This window comes from Hippocampus zosterae, chromosome 9 (genome assembly GCF_025434085.1).
Source record: "Hippocampus zosterae strain Florida chromosome 9, ASM2543408v3, whole genome shotgun sequence".
NCBI lineage: Eukaryota > Metazoa > Chordata > Actinopteri > Syngnathiformes > Syngnathidae > Hippocampus > Hippocampus zosterae.
In genome coordinates, this window is record NC_067459.1 from 4,720,794 (window position 1) to 4,742,239 (window position 21,446).

Genomic DNA, 21,446 nt, shown 5'->3' on the forward strand with positions numbered 1-21,446 from the left:
CTGATAATATCCAGATTTCAAGTCCAGAACTGAAAACCATTTTGATCCAGTTAACAAAGAAACAATCTCTTCAAGATTTGGTAAAGCATTAGCATCTTTGATGGTCTGGGAATTCAACTTCCTGAAATCGATGCAAAGCCTCACCGCACCATTCTTCTTCCGCACAACGACTATGGGCGACGCAAATGGAGAGACTGACTCACGGATGATGCCTGAGTCCAATAATTCCTGCAGATGTTTCCGGACGGCATCCACATCCTGTGGATGGATGGGCCTTGCGCGATGCTTGAATGGAGCATCATCACTCAGTCGAGTACGATGCTTCACTTTATTGGTGCAGCCATAGTCTGAGTCATGCAGAGCAAAGACTTCAGGCATAGAACTCAATAATTTCACGACTCTGTCTTTCCAACTGGGCGGCAAAGGGGAATCACCAAAATCGAGGTCAAGCTTCGCGCTGGGGCAAGAGGCGTTCCTCACAGCCTTCTCAGGGCCCACAACCTGCTGAACTGAGTGGATCTCAGCCAAAACAGTTCTGGGGGAGATTCTGATATCGGTCTCAGTTTCATTTTTCACCACAACTGGCACGTGGTATGGTTGCTTGGTTGCTAGCGTGCAAAGGGAATTGGCAACTCGTAACCCCCTTGGGAGGGCGGACTCCTTAGGACCCTCCACCGTGGCCCATTTCCCATGATGGACACTGCTTGTGTGGAAAAGACCATTGACAACAACAGTGTGACCAGCCGGTATCACAATGGGATTATTCATGGGTGCCCTAACCTGCCCCAAGGTATCGATGCTTGCTCCCACTTGTCTGACTTCAAGAACTTTGAGCACCACCCCATATCTATGGACAGAAGACGATGGCTGCTGCCCATGGCATGCGATATAGTCAGTGTAAAGGACATCCAGAGTATTGGTACCGATGAGGATCTGAGGTGAGGCACTCATCGCGGGAACCACCAATGCTAGGGTTGGGACTTCAAGGATATTTCCAACGAATTCTTCGGGAAATGTCAAGTCCAATTCTATATACCCTAAATAGGGCACGGCTTGGCCATTTGCCCCCTCCACCTCTAGTTTGATGTCTACTAACTCGTTCAAAGACTTCAGATGAAGGTGGGATAGATCACGCTCATAAATAGACTGGGGAATGGTCGTCACTTGCGACCCAGTATCGAGAAGGCACTGATATTCTTTTTGATGAATGATAACTCTTGCAGTACATTTAGCACCCACCAATCCAGGGGGTAACCTGGGAAAAGACCTCTGTATGGAGGTACACTTCTTGTCAACTTTCATTGATTCATTAGGGCTTCTCATTGGAGTTGATTCGGCAGCCTCTGTTCGCCCTGACACAGAGGCCCCCATTAGTTTAAATTTCCTGAGCAGGGTGCACCATTCTGCTGATCCCATTCCTGATGACTTTTTCTTAAAGCATGTCTCTTCTCTTCAACTAGAGAGGGCTTTGGCTCATCTTCACAGTTTCTTGCCACATGACCGTCTTCGCCACAGTGAAAGCAATACCAGGGTCGAGGTCGGTCCACCATCTCATTCTGGGATTTTGATGTTAAATTTACTCTCCCATACCTTAAGGGCTTCTTGGGCTGCGTTAGCAGTGCATTAACTTGGGTCTGTAATGTGGCAATCTGTTCTTTTAACACCCTCAACTCAGTTGCTCCCGAGTAGTCATTCTTAGCTGGCAAATACGACGGCTTCACTTTTGGGAAATGAGCTTGGATGTCGGCGATTTGCGTCTTCACTTGTTTGAGTTCATCTGCTTCAGGCGGTGAGGATCTGACTAGTTGGGGGTTTGCAACATGCAGTGCAACTATTTGAGCCCGCATGTCCTCCAAAAGAGTTCTTAGCGATGCGGTGTCGGACATGTCCTCTTTGGGTACGGCACAGGTAGCCATCTGACTCAATACAGTCTTTGACTTTGCTGAGTGAGAACAAGGTTTTTGCAGTCCCAAATGCACCCTCTTGCGAATTTCTTTTGCCTTTACTTTCTCTTCTTCCGTTCGAATTAGCACCACAAGCTCGGCAAAAGTGGGGGGCGAGTGTTTCTGGCGTTCCAGCTGGAGGTCAGCAATTAACCCATCCTCCCAACACCCCTTGCAGAACTGTTTCAAAAGGTAATGGGTTTTTTTGGGGTCAGGTAATCCACCGCGCCGAATAACGGCACTTAGGACACTCTGCAGTCGATGAAGGTATTGCGAGGGCGTTTCATCACTATTCTGCATCGTTCCCATGAATTCAGCCAATAGTTCTTCCCCATCTTTCACTGAACCATATACAGAATCTAATAACAGGAGGTACTGTGCTGGGGAAGCTTGAGGGGCGACCTGCTGAGCGACTTCAGTGGCAGGAGACAGTAAACTGTCCAAAATTTTACGGGTTCTATGCAGATCAGATAGGGACGGATCAGTCAACAATAAGTCCACATTCACTCTCCAAGTTTCATAGTCTAGCTCATTGTTGGGACGGGGAGTTCTACCTGAGAAGGGTCGAAATCGAAATGAGGATGATGTGGCATCGCTGGATCACACAACATGCTCAACAACCATTCGTTGCACAGCATGGGGATACACATCTTCTTCGGAGAGAGGACTGCGAGTTGTCGGCAACTTGCCTCTGTCGCCCCGTTCAAAGGGTGGTTGGAGAGGTGACGGGGAAGGTGGGAACACAGTTGGCAGGCTCTTGAATAGTTCAGTCGGTACCGAACCCAGCACCGAAAGAGGGGCTTTTGTCAGACTCATAATAGGCTGGCCCTCTTCATGCCGAGAGCAACTTGGATCTTTCTGGCTATCAGGCTGGGGGTTGCGACTACTACCAATCTCTCTCTGAGCTGGAGACGGTACTCCCTCTTCCCTTCCAACCCTATTCAATTCATCCTGCAGCACCTCTCGGAGCGGTTTTCCACTTTGACCCGCAATTGATCTCAATTCGTCAAGATAACTTTGCTGTGTGTCCCTAACTGTGGATGTGCACACAGCACCTAGGGCACGAATCTGTAAGTTGACATCTTCGAAATGCGGACTTGAATGTTCAAGAGGCAGTAAAGGCCTGATAGATTGCATCGCGGCACGATTTTTAAACTCTACCACAAAGTGTTGATGGAATTCTGAATTTTTATCGTCGATAAAAATCACTCGCTGAATGGGACCATGACTGGCCAACAACTTCTCGAGGTCCGTATCTAATTCAGTTTGGGTTAGCCCACTAATAATGACAGAATTTGAAATGTTCACACCAGCATCAATGATTTTATCCATTTCCTTGTTTCAATGCTTTTACGACCCCTTCAGTCGCTTGGCTCCTGGCTGGCTCGCCAAATTTGTAACAAGGGCTACGTTTGTTTTATAATTGCTGGAGATGATAAAACACTATGGGTAGACAACGGGTTCCTACTTGGACCAGTAAGGGGACACTAGGTTCGATTCACTGGAGCGAATGATGTCACTATTGAGGAGGTGGCATGGGCAAAGAAACAAGACAACAGTTGTAAAAAAAAATTAACTTTTATGTCAAACAGACACAGGACAACAAAATTATTATCACAACAACCACAGTGGAAAAAAGAAAGTAAATAAATACAATTTAGTCTCAACCTCTTAGTTGACCTTTCCCTCAAACAAAATAATTGGTGATCACCTTTCTCAACACCGGTGTGAGTTCTTTTTTTTCTTTCAATCTGAATGAAATAACTAAACACAAAATGTTCTTGTCAGCTCCTGTCGTACAAAATAAATTCTTCTAAACATCACCAACACAAATAAAATAAATTAAAATTTATCAAATGTAATATATTGTGTGTTCTTTGGTTGGCTCGCCACCACCACTGTACCCCCTTTTCCAGCACTTTTGGACGTAAGGGCACCGTAATGGAATCCACTCCACTGAAGGCACGCTAATCCCAGCGCTGTCCTCAATTGAAACTCCACAAAAGACCCGGCCTAATAGGGCCGAGAGCACACGAGCGCCGACAATAAAGTAACTACAGTAATTAATATTAACTCCTTAATTCCAAGTACTGTGAGACGTTATTAACATTCATGTACACTCACCAGAAGAACGTTGAACGATACTCCGACGATGTTATACGGGCGGCGAAATCCCGGCGGTACGTAATGCTAACAGCTACGTTAGCCCAGTCAGTACTCGAGGTCTGAGGAAAGTGACTATGTTTTAGCAACAAGTGATTTTAACCGAAATGCGCATAACACGTTCAAGCCTCTGAGCACACTCACTGCGTAGAATGACTCTCTTTCTCCCGAAACACTTCCTCACAACGGCGAAGAGTACGTCCGCTCGCGTTCAGGTCCCGTCAGAAAAAGAGACCGAGATAGGTTGCGCCGCATGCTCGTGACGTCACGAAAGTGAAAAACTGCACCTCTCATTCGCTGACACCCCACTAGTATTCTGTGCCCTGATTCGCTCGGGCCACGGCAATATTCAATTCTGTTTAATTAAATAATTTTTTAACGACGCTACTCTTTTAAGTCAATATAGATTTTGGTTATGTCCGCTCCCCATTGCCTCATGCCATAATACGGGTTACACATGTCTCCAGCAAGCAGGCATCTTGGGGTCGACATATTACCGTAATGACCATAGACAAGGTGCGCCAGATTTAAAGGCGCGCGGTGAACTTTTAAGAAAATTGAAGACTTTTCGGTGCGCCCTATAATGCGGAGAATACGGTATGTTGCGAAACTGAGTTTATTAACAGGCCAATAACCTCTGATAGTTTTGCTTTGTGAAAGCCTCCATATATTCCTACGAGCCTCTCATCCCTCGGTTAGGCCCTCTATTTCTAGTTTCTCATTGGTGAATTTTAGTCAAGGCCATGACAAGAAATGATTCAATGAAAATTATATAAAATAAAATAAACATTAAACTGGAGGCACAAGATTGTGCCAGAGAGTATATTTAGTAGATATAAACACATAACGGGGTAGGACTAGATAAGTTTTTTACTTCATCCTACTCCCTTGAACATAATAACTGTTGAATGAAGACTGATTTTTTTCTTTTTACTTTTTTATCTACCTTATTTTCTGTCAAATTATTACTGTATATGTTTTATGTTCAATAAACAAACAAATCTCGGTCAGAGTCTCCTCCTTCAGCACATGGTGTGAAGCATACAATGAACAGTATACTATGGACCTGAGGTGTTCACATTGATGAGAAGGCAATCCACTCCTCAATGTAAATTCCATGTTTCTCTGACAGTCGGATGATTCACATGAAACATGCTGCTTTTCAACCCATATTTTAAACTGAACTAGAAGGGGAATACAAGTACCACAGTGAGACTTTGAAACAGCATATATTCCATTAAGGGGATCGATGCACTCATTCTCGAGGTGGTGCATTGCTCAAGTCAAGTCAAGTCAACAGTATTTATAGAGCACTTTCAAACAGCCATCGCTGCATACAAAGTGCTGTACATGGAGCGATTTAACATATACAATAAACAGTAAGACGAATCAGTAATAAGTAATAAGTAATAAGGCGGTAGAAAGCACCAAGCAGTAAAACCAATAGCAAATCTAAGTCATGCTGAGTCAAACGCCAAAGAATACAAGTGAGTTTTGAGGAGGGCTTTAAAGATGGGCAGCGAGGAGGCTTGCCGAATGTTCAGTGGGAGGTCATTCCAGAGAGATGGACCAGCAACAGAAAAGGCTCGATCCCCTCTGAGCCTCAGTTTAGTTCTTGGTACGTCTAGCAAAGACTGGTCCACAGACCTGAGGCGCCGGGCAGGGGTGTAGGGGCGTATGAGCTCAGAGAGGTAAGGTGGCGCGAGATTATTCAGAGATTTGAAAACAAAGAGGAGGATCTTAAAAATAATTCTAAAATGAATGGGGAGCCAGTGAAGGGATGCCAAAGTAGGAGTTATATGCTCCCTCTTACGAGTACCAGTCAAGAGGCGAGCAGCGGCATTCTGTACCAGCTGAAGGCGCTTGATGGAGGACTGGCTGACTCCAAAGTACAGGGCGTTGCAGTAATCGAGCCGGGATGTGACAAAGGCATGAATTACTGTCTCAAAGTGTTCATGTGAGAGGAAAGGTTTTATTTTGGCCAGCTGTCTAAGGTGAAAGAAGCTGGATTTAACAACGGCACCAATTTGCAGATCGAGTTTGAAATCACTGTCCAGTTTAAGTCCCAAGTTTGAGACCGTTGATTTCAGATAAGGAGACAGGGGGCCCAAGTCTACAGGATGGAATGTACAAGGTCCACTGGGGCCAAACAATATCACCTCTGTCTTCTTTTCGTTGAACTTCAAGAAATTTTGTGCCATCCAGGTTTTGATTGCTGTCACATCCTTTTGCCTTTTAGTGTGCTTTCTTTCAATATGCGTTTTAATGTTTTTCTTATTGAAAATAATATGGCAGATGGGACATTTTTGAGTAATCTGTAGATGGCGGATTTTTTTCATCAGTCCACCTTGCTGTATGGGCACTGTAGGTGGCGAGGCACTGTGTGGGGCAGAAGCAGGCAGCACAGAGGATGCAGCAGCACATGGTGCAGTAGCAAGAGGTGCAGTGGAGAGTGGGGCAACAGATGGGGTAATGGGTGATGCAGCCCCATCAGGCAGCACAGACGGTGGTGCATCAGCAGGTGGCGTAGCAGTAGAAGGTCCAGTAGTAAAAGGTCCAGCGGTAGAAGGTCCAGCAGAGGCTGGGGAAGCAGAGGGATGGGCAGCGGTGGGTGGGGCAGCAAAAGGTGAGACAGCGGTGGGTCGTGGGGATGAAAGCGCCTTAGCAGCTGCAGCAGAGACCATCAAAGCAGGGTGCTTTTCCTTACACATGCGAAGGTGATTTATGAAGGGTACCCGGCGCATTATTATTCCATGGCAATAGATGCAATGCAAGTGCAGTTTTGGTCAGCATTGTAACCCACATCTATGAATGGTATACCCTGTAACAGAAAATAGAGCTTAAATGTTTTAAATAATCATTTACAATTATCATAGACAACATCTTTATACAACACAACATCTTTATGATCAGCTACAAAAGGTCACTGAGTGATTGGTTAGGAGCCATCCAAATAAAAATGATCTATACTGTGACACACAAATTGTGTCTCGCAAACTTACCTTCATGCGATACTGCTCGGTTAAAATGGCCCTCCACATGGTCCTTTACCTTGCAGTAGTATGTGGGTTTAAACCATGCGGGCTGGCAGAATGAACAGTGGTACATACTGCAACATGTGTTGCATTTTTGCAGCTCAGGGACAGATGTCCCTTGTTGTATTGTGACATGCATCTGGAAAATAAAGAGAATGAATTGTGAAATCTACCATGTCAATGTAATTCTACAGAAAACTAAGGCTATAATAATAAAACTATGACTTTTTTTTAATTGCTACTGTCAAAAGTATTCGGGATCCCATACGAAGTGGCGTGTTTTTCCAAGGGCTTTTTAAGCGTGTTTTTCCAAGGGCTTTTTAAAGTCACAAAGAAACGAGGAGGACATTCATATAGAGGTACAGGGAAAACAATGTTACGTAAAATTCTGCATTAGCACAGATGCATTTGAATCTAATATTTTAAACTGATCAACTTGACACGATGCACAGTGTATTTTTAATTGAATGCACATATTTTGCGCTTTTAGCATTTCTTTGACGTAGCCCAAAGCCCTTTAAAAATGACCAGTATTTACCCATTCACAAACATACATATATTCATCAAAATTAAATTATTAATGTCAACGTTGTTTTGACATTATCATCTAATTAATAAACAACTTGGCGTGCTAAAACATTTCATCCTCACTTGCGCTATCTACTCTATCGTCGAGAGAATGTTGAGTGTAGCCGGGATTCAACTTAGCATAAAGTTTTCATTGACGCTCGTCGACTGATTATTACCGTCGTAGTTGTTGTCGTTGGTTCGGTTGGTTTGTTTATTTATTGAACATAAAACATTGTCGTGCATTAAAATAAAACAACTCCGTTTTACTTTTGGTTGATTTTGTTGTTAAATTATCTTACAATTACAGGGGCCTTTTAAGATCCACATGCGACTTACTTCGGACTCGGGCATCATCCTTTTGACGTCAAACCCGGTGTAACGTTACTTGCCGAAACCTACCTTTCCCTGAATCGGCCTCTTCCGGGTCTGCAGCTGGACCCTTCTCCTTTTCTTAGCAGAATTATCCCTATTGGAAGTAGTGTATTGTGATATCGTGGGACATCAGTTTTACTTTTGTTACTGGAACTTGTAGTTTATTCAATTTACGATGAACGTAGTTTCACAGCGGAACCGCACAATTAAAACAACATTACCCAAAATGCAACTACAAGCGCCATCTTTTCCGGATTTGGTGAGTAAGAAACTCATGTGTCAACCGATTAAAGTAACGTCGACGATTGTCTTGTGCAATGCGCAGTTGTTATAGATGTAATTGTTTTCTGTTTTATAATATCTTCCTGCCGACAAGAATCGAGCAGGCCTTCTTTATTATGCGACGATGAGACATTTGCAGGGCGTTTGTCTCTTTAAACCTGGCCATCTGCCGATTGCTTTGTGACGTTTGGCGTTCTCGGACGTACAATCAATGATTCCCGTGACACCTTTTCTTCATGCGGAGAAGAGTACCTAAAGAGCACCTAAAGCTTAATCGGTGTAGTCGTTGCCGTGTGTCAATTATTACAAGTAGGATTTAGATAACCAACATATTGTGTTATGTACTTAGGATAATACATTTTAATATTCACAGCTTTTGCATCGTACTTAATAAAAATAAAAATCCATCGAGATGATTAGCCTTCTGAAGTGCAAAAGAATAAGAAAAAACATTAAAATTACAATAAGAAAATACGTTTGTTCCGACGACTCTTGAGGTTCATATCATGCTTTTTTCCATCTCCCGAGTGCATTTATTTTATCGTCATGCAGGAGGGTTTTGGAATTCATTAAAACAGGGTGTCCCCCGCCTACTGCCCGGAGACAGCTGGGATAGGCTCCAGCACCCCCCGCGACCCTAGTGAGGATCAAGCGGCTCGGAAAATGGATGGATGGATGGATAAAACAGCCTCAATAATCTTTATAATACATAATTAGACAGCTCAACAAACACCAAATGGAGGCCAGTTCTTATCAGGGGGATGGTTCATAAAGCGGCACAGCAGGATTGAGAGACTCAGTCACCACAGGCGGTAATTTTAATGATTGTAACAGTAAATATTCCACACATAGTCTCAACATATCGATTCACTCAGGAAGATTTCATTGCATGAAAGGCAAGTCACAAGCTTTAGCGAAACGCCTGTTATTTAGCGAAACGCCTGTTATGTTTGTGTCCTGTCAGATGAAACAGCTTCAGTCATCTGCTCAGCATAATGTTGCAAGCCTGACAATACATGTCAAAAATTGAACTGAGTTTGCTCAAAAAGATTAAAGGTCAACTTTACGGTAATATCAAAACATCATTGCCATAATTCAGTACCATGTGACTCAGAAACAGAATGTTGAGACAAACTAAATCTTCAGAGCAATATACTATAATCTAGGATGCATTATGTCAAAATCTGTTTTTGCATTAACTGGATAATGAATATCATGCCACCAGAATGTGTAGTATTAATATTAATTAGAGGAGTGGGGATTTGCATGCATCGATGGGCGTCAATTGTGAGATGAGGAATATTGGGTTACTGCCAACCATTCCCAAAACCTGCTTTGTGACGATTTGAACATTCATCAACTTGGTGACATTTCTCATGATTTGACAATAAATCATGCTTTGGTTCCCCTTCCGTTGTGCATGATGCAATAGGTTCTTATCCATTCTATCAAGTATTTCTATGTTCACAAATCATTTACAACAAGGGCCCTGCAACGGTTGCGGTAGGACTGGACACAAACTTGGCATGTGCTTGTATGTTTTTATTTGGGGTTTTTCATGATTAGTACCGTCATTTTTGCACTATATGGTGGTTCAGAGTAAAAGGTGGACCTTCAATGGATGGCCTATGGCTTTGAAGTCAAGATGGCGCCCGAGTAGGCAGCCGTCAGCAAGTGCTCTCTTGAGCCTTGCTTTTTTTTTGTTGTTCTTGTGTTTCTTTTGTCACTTTGTGTTTGTTGTTACGTCGTGTGGACTTGATGTGGACCTTTTTTCAGCATTTTTTGGCCACGACATTCATCAAGGAGGAGACTCTGTGCTTGGTGGTTGCGCCTTCTCGGCAGCATGGGTATACCAGCACTGTTTTTGACTGGAGGAATGTTGGCGCCATTTGACTGTCGTTGCTGGACAGTCCCGGGGCGCTTGTGTCTTGCGCCTGTAATGGGCAGCATTTTTCACAGCCCCGCTTTGTTCAGCGGAGAGATCGGTGCTGTTGAACGGTCTGCGGCTGGATGGATGGAGGTCTTGAGGAGCCGACGATGAGAAGAAAGGAGCGTTGGCGCGGAGTGCTGATGCGGATTTGGAGCTGGGAGTCGCGGCTTGGAGTTTGAAGCGGATTACGTGGGACAGGAGAAGTGAACTAATCTCTTTTCGTCAATGGATGCTACAGCTTTGTGTTTGCTTTCAAAACTTAGCTTGTAGCAGACGTGTGCACATTTTCAGCATGACGTCTCTGATCCACTGGAGAAAGGACACTTTGATCCTCTCCTCTTTCATCTATAACTGCTTCAGACAACAAAGTGTATGCAGAAAAGTGGTGAAGATTGCACGACTGTCTCTGTCCTATGTGTTGTGTTGTTATTTTTGTTATTTTTTGACTTCAAAATGGCGCCGCGAGAGTGGCTGCCTTTCCAGCAGCTCCTATTTTTTTGTTGTTCTACTTCTTCCTTTCATAACTTTGCTGCTGTGAATCTGGAATTTCTCCATTGTGAGACTAATAAAGGTTTTCTTCTTCTTCTTCTTCTATTTTAAAACTATTTTCATATATAGGGCGAACCTCCATTTAAGCCAACAAGAATATAAGCAACACGATAGTGGCTGCAGTTGTGTTATGCATCCACTACATGGCACCAGGGAATACAATACAACTTTATTTAGATCAAGCTTTCACAACCGGCTGGAGCTGTCACAAAGCGCTTTACCCAACATTTAAACGACTACGTCTAAGAAATCCGAATATTGAACCATATATAAAGCGCATTGGATTATAAGGCTCATTGTCGGCTGTGGAGGAAACTGAATGCTTTTAGGTGCACCTTGTCATGTGGAAACTACGGTAACTTTGGGCACCACTGTTTCAGTGCACCAATTTGAAAATAAACTATTTCCTTGGAACTCTGTTAGTCAAGGGTCGGCCAATCTCTTACAGTGTCTTTGCAACATATATTTGGTTAAAAGTCCATTGTTAAGTTTCACCTTGACTAGAGAGACACTTTTCATCAACATAGCTCTGCAATGATTTGTATTGGACATATTTAATCTATATTTGTTTTGTTTTGAGCTTGCATTTACTCAGAGTTACTGGAAGTGTGCTCATCATGCCGTTAGCTAATGAGCCAAAACGCTTCCAACATTAATTTTCAGGGCAACAAAGTACAGTAAATGGTTTTAGAGTACCTTAAGTGTTTCGTCTATTTCAAATACTTTTTCTTATTGGTTATGTATTGAATCCAGATGCAAATACCTGGAAGTAAAAGCTTAACTTTTAGGTTGTGTTTCTGTTGTGTCGATAATAAACAGAGGTCCACAAAGAAATTGCTCTTGCTGTTCTAGTACATTTTGAGGGGCTTTGTTTTTTGGTGTGGTGAGTAAAACAAAATTAATTGCAACTATGCACCAAATTATTGTTAACGTATTTAATGCCAGCTGTTCCTTTCTGTTTGGGAGAGCCGGTTTCAGCCATTTTTGATAATTTTTGCCGATTGAAGGCCTCCAGAAAATTGAATTGTGTAGCTATATTCTTTAGATATTGCTGCGAGAGTGGCTGCCTTTCCAGCAGCTCCTATATTTTGTTGTTCTACTTCTTCCTTTCAAAACTTTGCTGCTGTGAATTGGGAATTTCTCGATTGCAAGACTAATAAAGGTTTTCATATCTTATCTATATATATATTGCGCGTCGTCCCGCACGCGGTCTGTCCTTCCGTCTGTCCCTTTTCAAAACGTAGCTACTTCACCGCGCCGCTGCGCGCCGCCACTGCGCCGCTCAGGCAGTGGCTCACTACGATCGCGCGGGCATCTTAGCGAAAAAATATTGTCTACCCACAAGCATTGCAATAAAATTGTTAGTTATTTAGTAGAGCTAAACATCTCTTTATTTTCGCGATAAGCAATGAAGATGAACAAAAAGTTGAATCAAGCAACAACACTTTTGTGGGCCGAAGGCCCACCTTACCAGCCTTCCGCAGGAACTAGCTGATGAGCCGCCCGGACGGCGGCGAACCACCACCTTACCAGCCTTCCGCAGGAACTAGCTGATGAGCCGCCCGTAGGGCGGCGAACCAGCTAGTCTTATATAAGGACGGAACATACCAAAAAAAAGCCTTAACCCTTTCATCAAGAAAAACAATTTCATCAGGAAAATACATTTCTACATTTTACCATTCTTTCGTAAACAGCAGTTGGACATTGGTAAGTTTCTTGAATCTCCTCGTTTCCAAGATCAATTCAGAGAAAAAGAGCTTTTCTGAAAGGATCAATTTCAAGCAGAACTTTCACTTTGATGCTTTTTTTGCATTTGTGATACCCCAAATATCTAAACAGTGCTTTCCTATGAAACAACATAAAATATAAAAATAAAAAAACAAAAAAACCCCCACACACAACAAGGGCACTCTGATTGCAAAATGCGAGTTTATTGCAAGAAAAACACTGCTCTGATGCATGAACTATGCATGAACGTTGAACTTGATCCATTTTCTCATGACCACACTGCTTTTACACACCATCTTGCCAACGCACGTGGAAACGCCATCTTGAATACACAAACACACACGCGGTGTGTGGACCAAGATCTGATCAAAGTCACCCCTGCCAGGTAGTGGTGATTTATCACACTGAAATAATTCCCATAGTTTTGATACTTACTGAGGAACCCTGCGAAGCCCTTCATTAAATGTATTTGATTTTAAAAAAAAACGCCAAAAAAGTAATTTTACGTTTTAGTCTTTAATCCTTGAGTATGCACAATAGTACATAGTTTTTTGAAAATCGGTAAATGGGATAAAATGGCTACATCTTTTTTCAATCATTTGTGACTTTGTGTGTCATCACAGAAGCTGTCAAACGAGGTCCGAGGTCAAAGTCAAGGTATGCGGAAGATGGTCAGGGCCTGACCTCAATGCATATTAATGCCCTGCTCCTTCCCTTTGCTGATTTTCACATCAAAAACCACATCCTTACCCCTTTCTCCTTTCAGCAGCAAGTGTGTGACGTTCTGATCGCCAACTCACTGCACCGCCTTGAATTCCTCCTCTCAGGTATCCTGCCAGTACACAATACTTTGGAAGTGCATCTAATATTAGCTGGGCTTTGAGTTTGTTTGGCTTTTCACACGTATGAACAAACCAGCTTTTTAAGATATATCATTTGGGTTGTTGATGATAGAAAAGATAATTTTAAACAAAAAAAACAAAACGGTTTCTAGTTAAACCAAAATTTGGGTGGAAAACACTCACCGTACAGTAGATGACAGCAGTGTGTGAGAAAATCCAGAAATACTGGCACAGGGTGAGACACCATAACAGTACAATTACATGATCGTGGAGAAGTTCTGCCCAACACTTGTGATATACATTGTATATAAAAAGTCTTCAGACCCCAGTTGCATGTGAGGATTTTGTGATGTAATAAATAAATGAATAGATGGATAAATAAATAAATGCCCACGATAGTTTCAGCAGTAGGGCTGTCAAAGTTAAAGCGTTAACTTTTGAGATTATTTTAAATTCTTTAAAGTATTAAAAAAAAAACCTCAATTTTATTTTACTCCCTGTGGCGGCCTATAATCTCTGCTCATATGTTAACACAAATTTAAAGGAGTCACTGGCAAGAACATGGGCAAACACAGACTATCGTAGTTTGACTTTTCGTTTCACTTGCGCAATGCTTTTGGATAAATCTATAAAGTAATGGGTGCACTTTGCAAAGCTAGTTTCACTTAGAATACTTGTTGTAGATCTTCGGTGTATCATCTCAGAGCAAAATGCCCTGCTCAAGTTTCTTGCTCGGGCTACTCAAATCGATGATGCTGGATGATGGTGCTTATGGGCAAGTACACATATGAGTGAGTGCTATGATTCTAGAAGAGTTCAGAAAGGAATCGGATCCCACAAATGCAGAGAAGGATGAGATTGTTCACAAAATTGTTTATTCAAGGAAAAAAAAAGAACGCAAGAGCAACAACGTACATCCAGATGTCCGGCAGGCATTTGCCTGTACTTTTCTTGTCGCAAGGGAATTTTGTGACCAGTATAATCACTAAAACTGCGGACGGATGTCTGGCGACCATTTATTGAAACCTGACGAACTCTGACGACAACGAGACGTTTGCTGCCTTCGCTAATACTAACAATTTTTCACCGTTCAGTGGGATAGAGGAATGGTAAAGTTTTTAATTTTAGCAGTTTAGATCCAGGCCTCTTGGGAAGGGAAATAATACAGTTTGACAGTAAAATGATCTTGGGAACTTTGGAAACTGTGAAAATTTGAAAAAAAAAAAAAATCTCAAATCATTTACTTGTTCGATAAAGTTTTTCTGTGAATGTATCTTCCAAGAGACTCTAGTGTATTGAGGGGGAAAAAAAAAACATTCCCCTTTTAACTGGAAGTCTGATCCAACATGACATAGGCTCGCTCACACAGTCTGCCTCTTTCTTTATTCCTGTGAGATAATTTCTTTGTTTTCTCCTTGGGTGTCCTCTTTATGTCACTCCATTCAACCTTTTTAATTACTCTTGCCGTGAGCCACCCGATGCCTCCCCGTCACCTCTGGGAGTCTGTGAAAAGGGAACAGAATGTAAAAGGAATGCTGGTCCTGATGGCAGGCACGAGGCTCATCGGGATGGCCATAAGGAGACTGGGGGCTGTGGTGAAACAAGGCCTTCGGAACGCCATCAGCTCAGCTGCCAGCTCATCGTCTTGTTTCCCTGCTGGCTGGATTGCTCGTGTCATGATAGTTTTTTTTTTTTTTCCCCCCAGTCAAATCCGATTCTGAATTGTCTCAAAAGCATCGCTAATAGCCTGGGAAAATAGGCAGTCGGCACAAGATTATCAAATACATATGCAATCTGATTTGAAATGATTGCCTTTCGTCACCACTTTCACTTGTCACATGCAATTTGGCATTTGAGAAAACAAGGAGGATGGCTTGTTTTTGTTGTTGTTGTTTTTTTTACTTGAAACAGACACGTAATGAAAACACATTTCCTGAAAATTAACCAATGACAATATGATATTGTGTTTTAATTGTGGCCCAAGGAATTAAAAAATAAAAGTCAAACAGGCCTTGTAGCCTTGAGCTATCCTTAACTTAATATTTTGTTGCTCAACGTTTTCAGGCAGTCCCTCCAATCACATGATTTCTGTCAATGAGACTTCTGCTCTTCACAAAAGGTATTTTGGCCCAGATGTTGGCATATTTTAACTCCTTTGTCAGTTGCTCAATGGGATTTAGATCAGGGCTCATAAAGGTCGCTTGAGAATACTCAGATGTTTGGCTTTCAGCCATTCTTGGGTGTGTTTAGTTGTGTGTCTTGGGCGAAGACAAGAGGATGAGACAACGCTTCCTAACACTAGGCAGCACATTAGTTTCTAGACTATCTTTATAATCTTGAGAATTCCTTGGATCCTGCACAAATTCGATACACTCCGTGCAAGATGCAGATCACCCATCACAGAATATAACCAGTAGGGACAGTGTTCTTTTTTTAGTGTGCTCCGTTTTTTGCATCTGCGAACATGAAGTTGTTGTGCCTTGCCATGAAGCTTCAGTTTTTTCTCATTTGTCCAAAGGACATCATCCCAGAATCTCTGTGGTTTGTCACTCCGCATTGTGGCAAATTCTAGTTGAGCTTTTTTTGATTTGCCTTGAACAGTGTTCTCCTCGGTGGTCTGCCGTGAAGTCTACTTTGGCTCCAACAATGACCGATGACGCAATCTGATACTGATATACATTGACCTTGACTTCACTTTATTTATTTATTTAGGTTGTTATGGCTCCCTGGCGGTCATTCACATTATCTGTCCCTTCAATTTGGAATCTAGTTCTCTTTTGAGGTCACATCCAGGGAAGTTAAACCGTGGACCTTAAATGTGGTCTGGTGTGGCCTCCCTGTACTGGTATGTGGAAAAAAAAATCACTGAATTAAATGCTTAAAGGACATAGCCAACCCGGTCATCCAACATCCCAACGAGGGATCCACAGTCAACAAGGGGAGAGAACCCTTCATAGCGAAAATGACGCACACGACACGCACACGCTAATCCAAAGGCAGGGTAGCCGGTACATGGCCATCGGGTGCAGAAAGTCACCCGACACAAGAGTATAGTGATATTCATTGTCCCTTCAGAATCTCGGCTTTGTGAAGAACGACTTAATTTATCCTTGAACCTAAATAGGTTCATCCCACCCACCTCAGTCTGTTCCATTCAGGTCTCAGCTCACTGAAGTTTTAGATTTTCACCTTCATAACCTTTTCTTCTATCTTAGTCCAAGTTTCTCTTGGTGACTTCAGAATTCCATTTCACACCAAGTTACTTGTCCTGGACTGTCTTTCCATGTAGTCCATTTTGTAAGTGACAAGCAGCAGTCTGTCCCACACTGTCACAAAAAAAAAAAAACGCCCTTGAATGGATTTCCAGTATTCCACCTAGCTGTCCGTTTTTGTCTTTCTAAACTTGAGGAGATTTTTTTGCAAGTTAATCCTAGGGACCTAAAGCAAGAGATTTTTTGTGAGCTTTGACCGGCTGACTGAAATAAGCCAAATGTGTTGAATACAATTAGAAATTTTCGAAGTGTTTCAAATTAAAATGTGTCAAAGGGGGAGGGGGCACTATTTTCTTCACTTGATTTCATAAAAACCCCTCCTCTGTTTGGTTACATTACCCATTTCAAGTCCTCTCTGGCCCTCTTTTCCGCATTTTTCCACCCAACGTGACTCAAAATGTAGCTACTGACAAAACTGCATTGATAATATGCCACATAGAAGCACCCTGCGTGACACTTTTTATCATGAAGATGGCAGGATCAAAGTATGTACCGGTAGTTGAATTTTGGACACTACAATATGAAATCTTGATTTGCGGTCTTATCAATGAAACACATTTAACATGTTAGATCACGGGTCTCAAACTCCGGTCCTGGAGGGCCGCTGTCCTGCATCAGATCATCAGCAAGCTCTGCAGAAGCCTGACATTGAACCTGTTCATTTGAATCAGGTGTGTTGCAACGGGGAGACTTGGAAAACATGCAGGGCAGCGGCCCTCCAGGACCGGAGTTTGAGGCCCCTATGTTGGATCATTTGTTTCAAAAAGGATTTTAAGGACTGAATCTAATGTAAACAGAATATTGGAGAAAATCTTCAGTGATAAATATGAGAACTGACTTTTCAAGTGGCACAACATGTCCACCGAGGCTGCTGAGTTAAGGCATTATACGAAGTAGAGGGATAATTAAAACCCTTGGTAGCAGCGACCACTCTGACGATTAAAAAAAAATTTTTTTTAGGAACAATCATTACGTGTTACAAGCATAATGAGGTAGTGTTCAGCAATCTCTGTAACATTTGGCACCTCTGTGTTTTGCTGAGCAAAAACCCCTTCACCAGTTTACTTTTTGGATTTTGACTCGATGCGAATGTGCTATTTTGAGCCATGGTGAATTGATTTCTAAAAAGGTAATAGGAGATCCCAGCGATTCTCAAAGTGTGCTTCGTGAAATAATCAGTGAATAGTATCGCAAGGGTGCAGCTGTGGCGAGCAGAATGTTCATGAGTTGTGCAATTTCCAATTGTCTGCGAGGTCTTAAAGGGAACCCACGGTGTGATTGTTTGAGATAGTCGAGGGACTGTGAGAAAGGAAGCAGGGAGTTAAGTCTGTTACCTTGGAGACATGTCGGCTGGGGAATACAGAACTAGTTCAATGTTTTGGATTCACTATGGCCAAAAGTAATCATTTGTTTTGAAACAGAAGTCGTTGATAGCTCACTGCTCATCCAGTTTCCTTCATCCAAGATCAGGAAGTGCTAAGAGGACGAGAGCGAACAAATCTGCAAACCCCCTGGTTTCAGCCAGTGTGAAAAAATAATTTCAACTATGGTATCTATAACATGGGTTCTTTTGGGCGTGGAAGAGAAGAAGAGTTCAATCCGCATTGTGTGGTTTGTAGCCTGAGCCTTGTTGTGGTAAAAGCGTAGGAAAAAAACGAAATAAGCTTGATTAATTGTCGGGCTGAGGGTAACGGAGCGGGCAACAGCCCCAACATGTCGGGGAACAACTGTGTTTAAATGTTACCTTTTTCGCTAAAACGTTCACCTTTCTTTTCCGACCAGTGTTGGATATGTAATAAAGGCTTCTTTTCACTTCTGTGTGTTTTCTTTTTCAGAAAGCATTCATTGAAATTTTGTATTGTTTGAGGATTTTTACTTGTAAATATGCAGGCAGCCTGTTTAGTTTGATTTTATTATTTAACTTTTGCATTTTGATTGACTCATAAGTCCAGCTTTTTGATATTCTTCGAAAAATTTCGAGAACCATTGTTTGAGTGGACTGCAAATTGCATAATGTCAGCATCTTTCATTCTGTACAATAATATCAAATAATGCTACGGGTAATTATGAGTAAAATCTCTCTCACTTTTGATGAGCCCTTGGGCCAACTATGCTAATGTTTTATTTAATGTTGGTGATGATGCAACGACTTGGAGAGCTATATTATATATGTATATGTTTTTGGTGGTACTCGGTGTAAAAAGTTTGACAAACATTGCCATTGGTGTAGTTATGGTTGTTGTCAAAAATAGATCCCTGGACCACATGTGAAGGCTGTAAGAATCTGAAGGTGGCTCTAAAAAAAGCATATGGATGTGTCATAGTCATTTACCCTATTAAAAATGTAGTGCATATTAAGCATCCTTACTGTGCATCTAAATAAGTATCTATTTCAGGTTATTTGGTAACTTCAATATTTTAGGCTTGGTGGAAAATGGCTTTTCCAGCAAAAACAAAAAGTCTCACGCCAAGCAGTATAATGAAAGTTTTTTTTTTCTTCCTGTTTTGATGTTTTTTAGTGTTGGTGGTATTGTTTGTCCAAAATTAGTCACAATTCTCACATTTAGTTGAACTGACTGTATTTCGTTTAACAATAAACAAATCTTTGATTCAATTGCATTTTTCCCCTTGTAGATTGGAATTTAATTGACTGTACTGATGCAAAATTGCATATTACAGCAGCACATTTTAGCACATTGTAATGTATGCCAATTATTGTATTTTATTTATTGTTGCTATAAATTACTGTACTTGCATTCATATGCATTATGAATTGTTTCACCGTTGGAGTGATTTCCAAACATGGGACATTTGAAACCATCAGCTCTAAACATGCACTCCATGTTTCTCCCATTACTCCCTGGCAGGAAGTGGCCCTCTTGGTCCCTCATCTTAGTTAATGGTGGCTGAGTGGCTCTCAGGCCTCTGATATAATGACCCATAATGCATAAAAACTCACCCCATGGGTAATTTTCTGCCTCTCTTAATCCTAATGTACATTTTCTAGTCCCTTCCAAATGTGTCATTTAGGTCAAAGTGAAATAACGGAAAAACAAACTTTGCAGTGGTAGAAATGATGAAATTGTGGATGGCGGGCTGGTTGTGATGAATCTTTGTTATTAGAGGCAAACTAGAATCCGATCATTATGCAAAAACAAATGATTGTTTGGCTGGTAAAACAATTCAACTTTGGAGAGAAAAGATGCTTGTTTGGGGTACCCAATACGTAATACACCGTTTTAATGCAATATGACGATATAATGAGCTAACAGAACTGCGAACAGAACCAAACTCAGTCAGTCAGTACATCCTGGTGGTAAGGAGAGAGAAGTGCAAGCAAATTTCGGCAAAACTGTCCATGTTGTGCTCCAAAACATGCAAGCAAAAAGAGTGAAAAAAGGAAGAGAAATGAATTGTTTAGGTTGTTCTATTATTTTTCAAACATAAGAAATAATGATTCCATTTTTTTCATGCACTTAGATGCGTCATGTTCAAAAGCAGTTTAATATTTGGGGAAAAAACATTTATGTCTTTCAATTTTATTTGAAAGAATCAAATAGCATCTATGTTACTTCACCGTCAGATGGTGATGGCAAATATTTGGAACTGAATGCTTGTCTGCATGCTTTAACACTATGATGAATTTGTTCCAAAATGTGAACTCTTTTCAGCTATTTTTAAAATTTAGACTCAGGTGTTGATTACTGGCTTGAAAACTAAAATGAATTTGGGTTACATAACATTAAAACATGTTGGCATTGGCATATAAATGCCAATACATCATATGAAAAAAGGTGTATTATATTGTATTGCATTGTATGACAACAGGGCTGAAGTTTGAGACTTTATGGGAGACAACTAAGGAGGGCACCACTGATGCTTTTTTTTTTTTAAAAGACCGGAATATATTTTCTGTTCTGTTTTCTTTTGATGTATTTAAAGTATATGTAGTCATTTTTGTAAGCTTTCCCCCCCCTCTGCTTTGCCTTCATATGCAGTTGAGTGTTTGTAAATGCTTGTTGGTGTTGTATCTTTGCTTGTGTGAAGCATTTTGAGTTGCCTTATGCATGTAATGTGCTATATAAATAAAACTGCCTTGTTTTTGTGTTTGAAAATATTCACAGAGATAACAGTGATAGTGTTACAATAGCTCAAGTCTGTCCTCTGGAATGGATTATGTTCAACTTTGGAGTTTCACAATAAGTGATGCTCATTTATCACCCGTGCTAATTGTCGCTCCAAGTGCAATTCCAAGTTGTCTCTCAGTAGCTTTTTGAAGTTCCCCATGGCAGCCTGAATGACCAAAAAGCTTCATGAAGGCGATCTAATCACCCCTCTGAAATGGACTTGACTCAACTTGACTTGACTAAAGTGTACTTGTCATTTTGAGTGTGGAGAATCTGCCTTCATGTGAACTGTCCTTGTATGCACCCTCTATCGAAAACCGTTGAATTACACAAGAATGTCAAAAAAACATGGAGTTAAGTGATTACGTTACTTATTCAAATTTGTAAATGTTCATTTACAAATGTAAAACAGGCACATTGCTGAACAGTAGCTGCATCATACATGTATTCCTTCTTTGCCCGTGTCATCTTGTTTTTTTTTTCAAAACTAGACATTTTGAAAGAGTGTAAATAACATTTTTTTTAAGAACTTGAGTATGGTTGTAATAAAACAAGAATTTGTGAAATGCGCAGAATAGAACAACCATAGCACAGAGCTTTTATGTTTTTAAATTGAGGGTGGGTATGGTGGGG

General features: G+C 41.4%; 2 protein-coding genes across 3 annotated transcripts in view; one reads left to right on the forward strand and one right to left on the reverse strand.

The window, feature by feature from the left end:
* Positions 1 to 21,446, reverse strand: part of LOC127607140 (uncharacterized) — a 212,966-nt gene that overhangs the window by 74,428 nt on the left and 117,092 nt on the right. The window lies entirely within an intron of this gene.
* Positions 12,203 to 21,446, forward strand: part of fhit (fragile histidine triad diadenosine triphosphatase) — a 151,126-nt gene continuing 141,882 nt past the window's right edge. The window contains exons 1-2 of the mRNA XM_052075333.1: positions 12,203 to 13,229; positions 13,342 to 13,399. The gene's annotated coding sequence lies outside the window, so the exon portion shown is untranslated. The remainder of the gene's footprint in view (positions 13,230 to 13,341; positions 13,400 to 21,446) is intronic.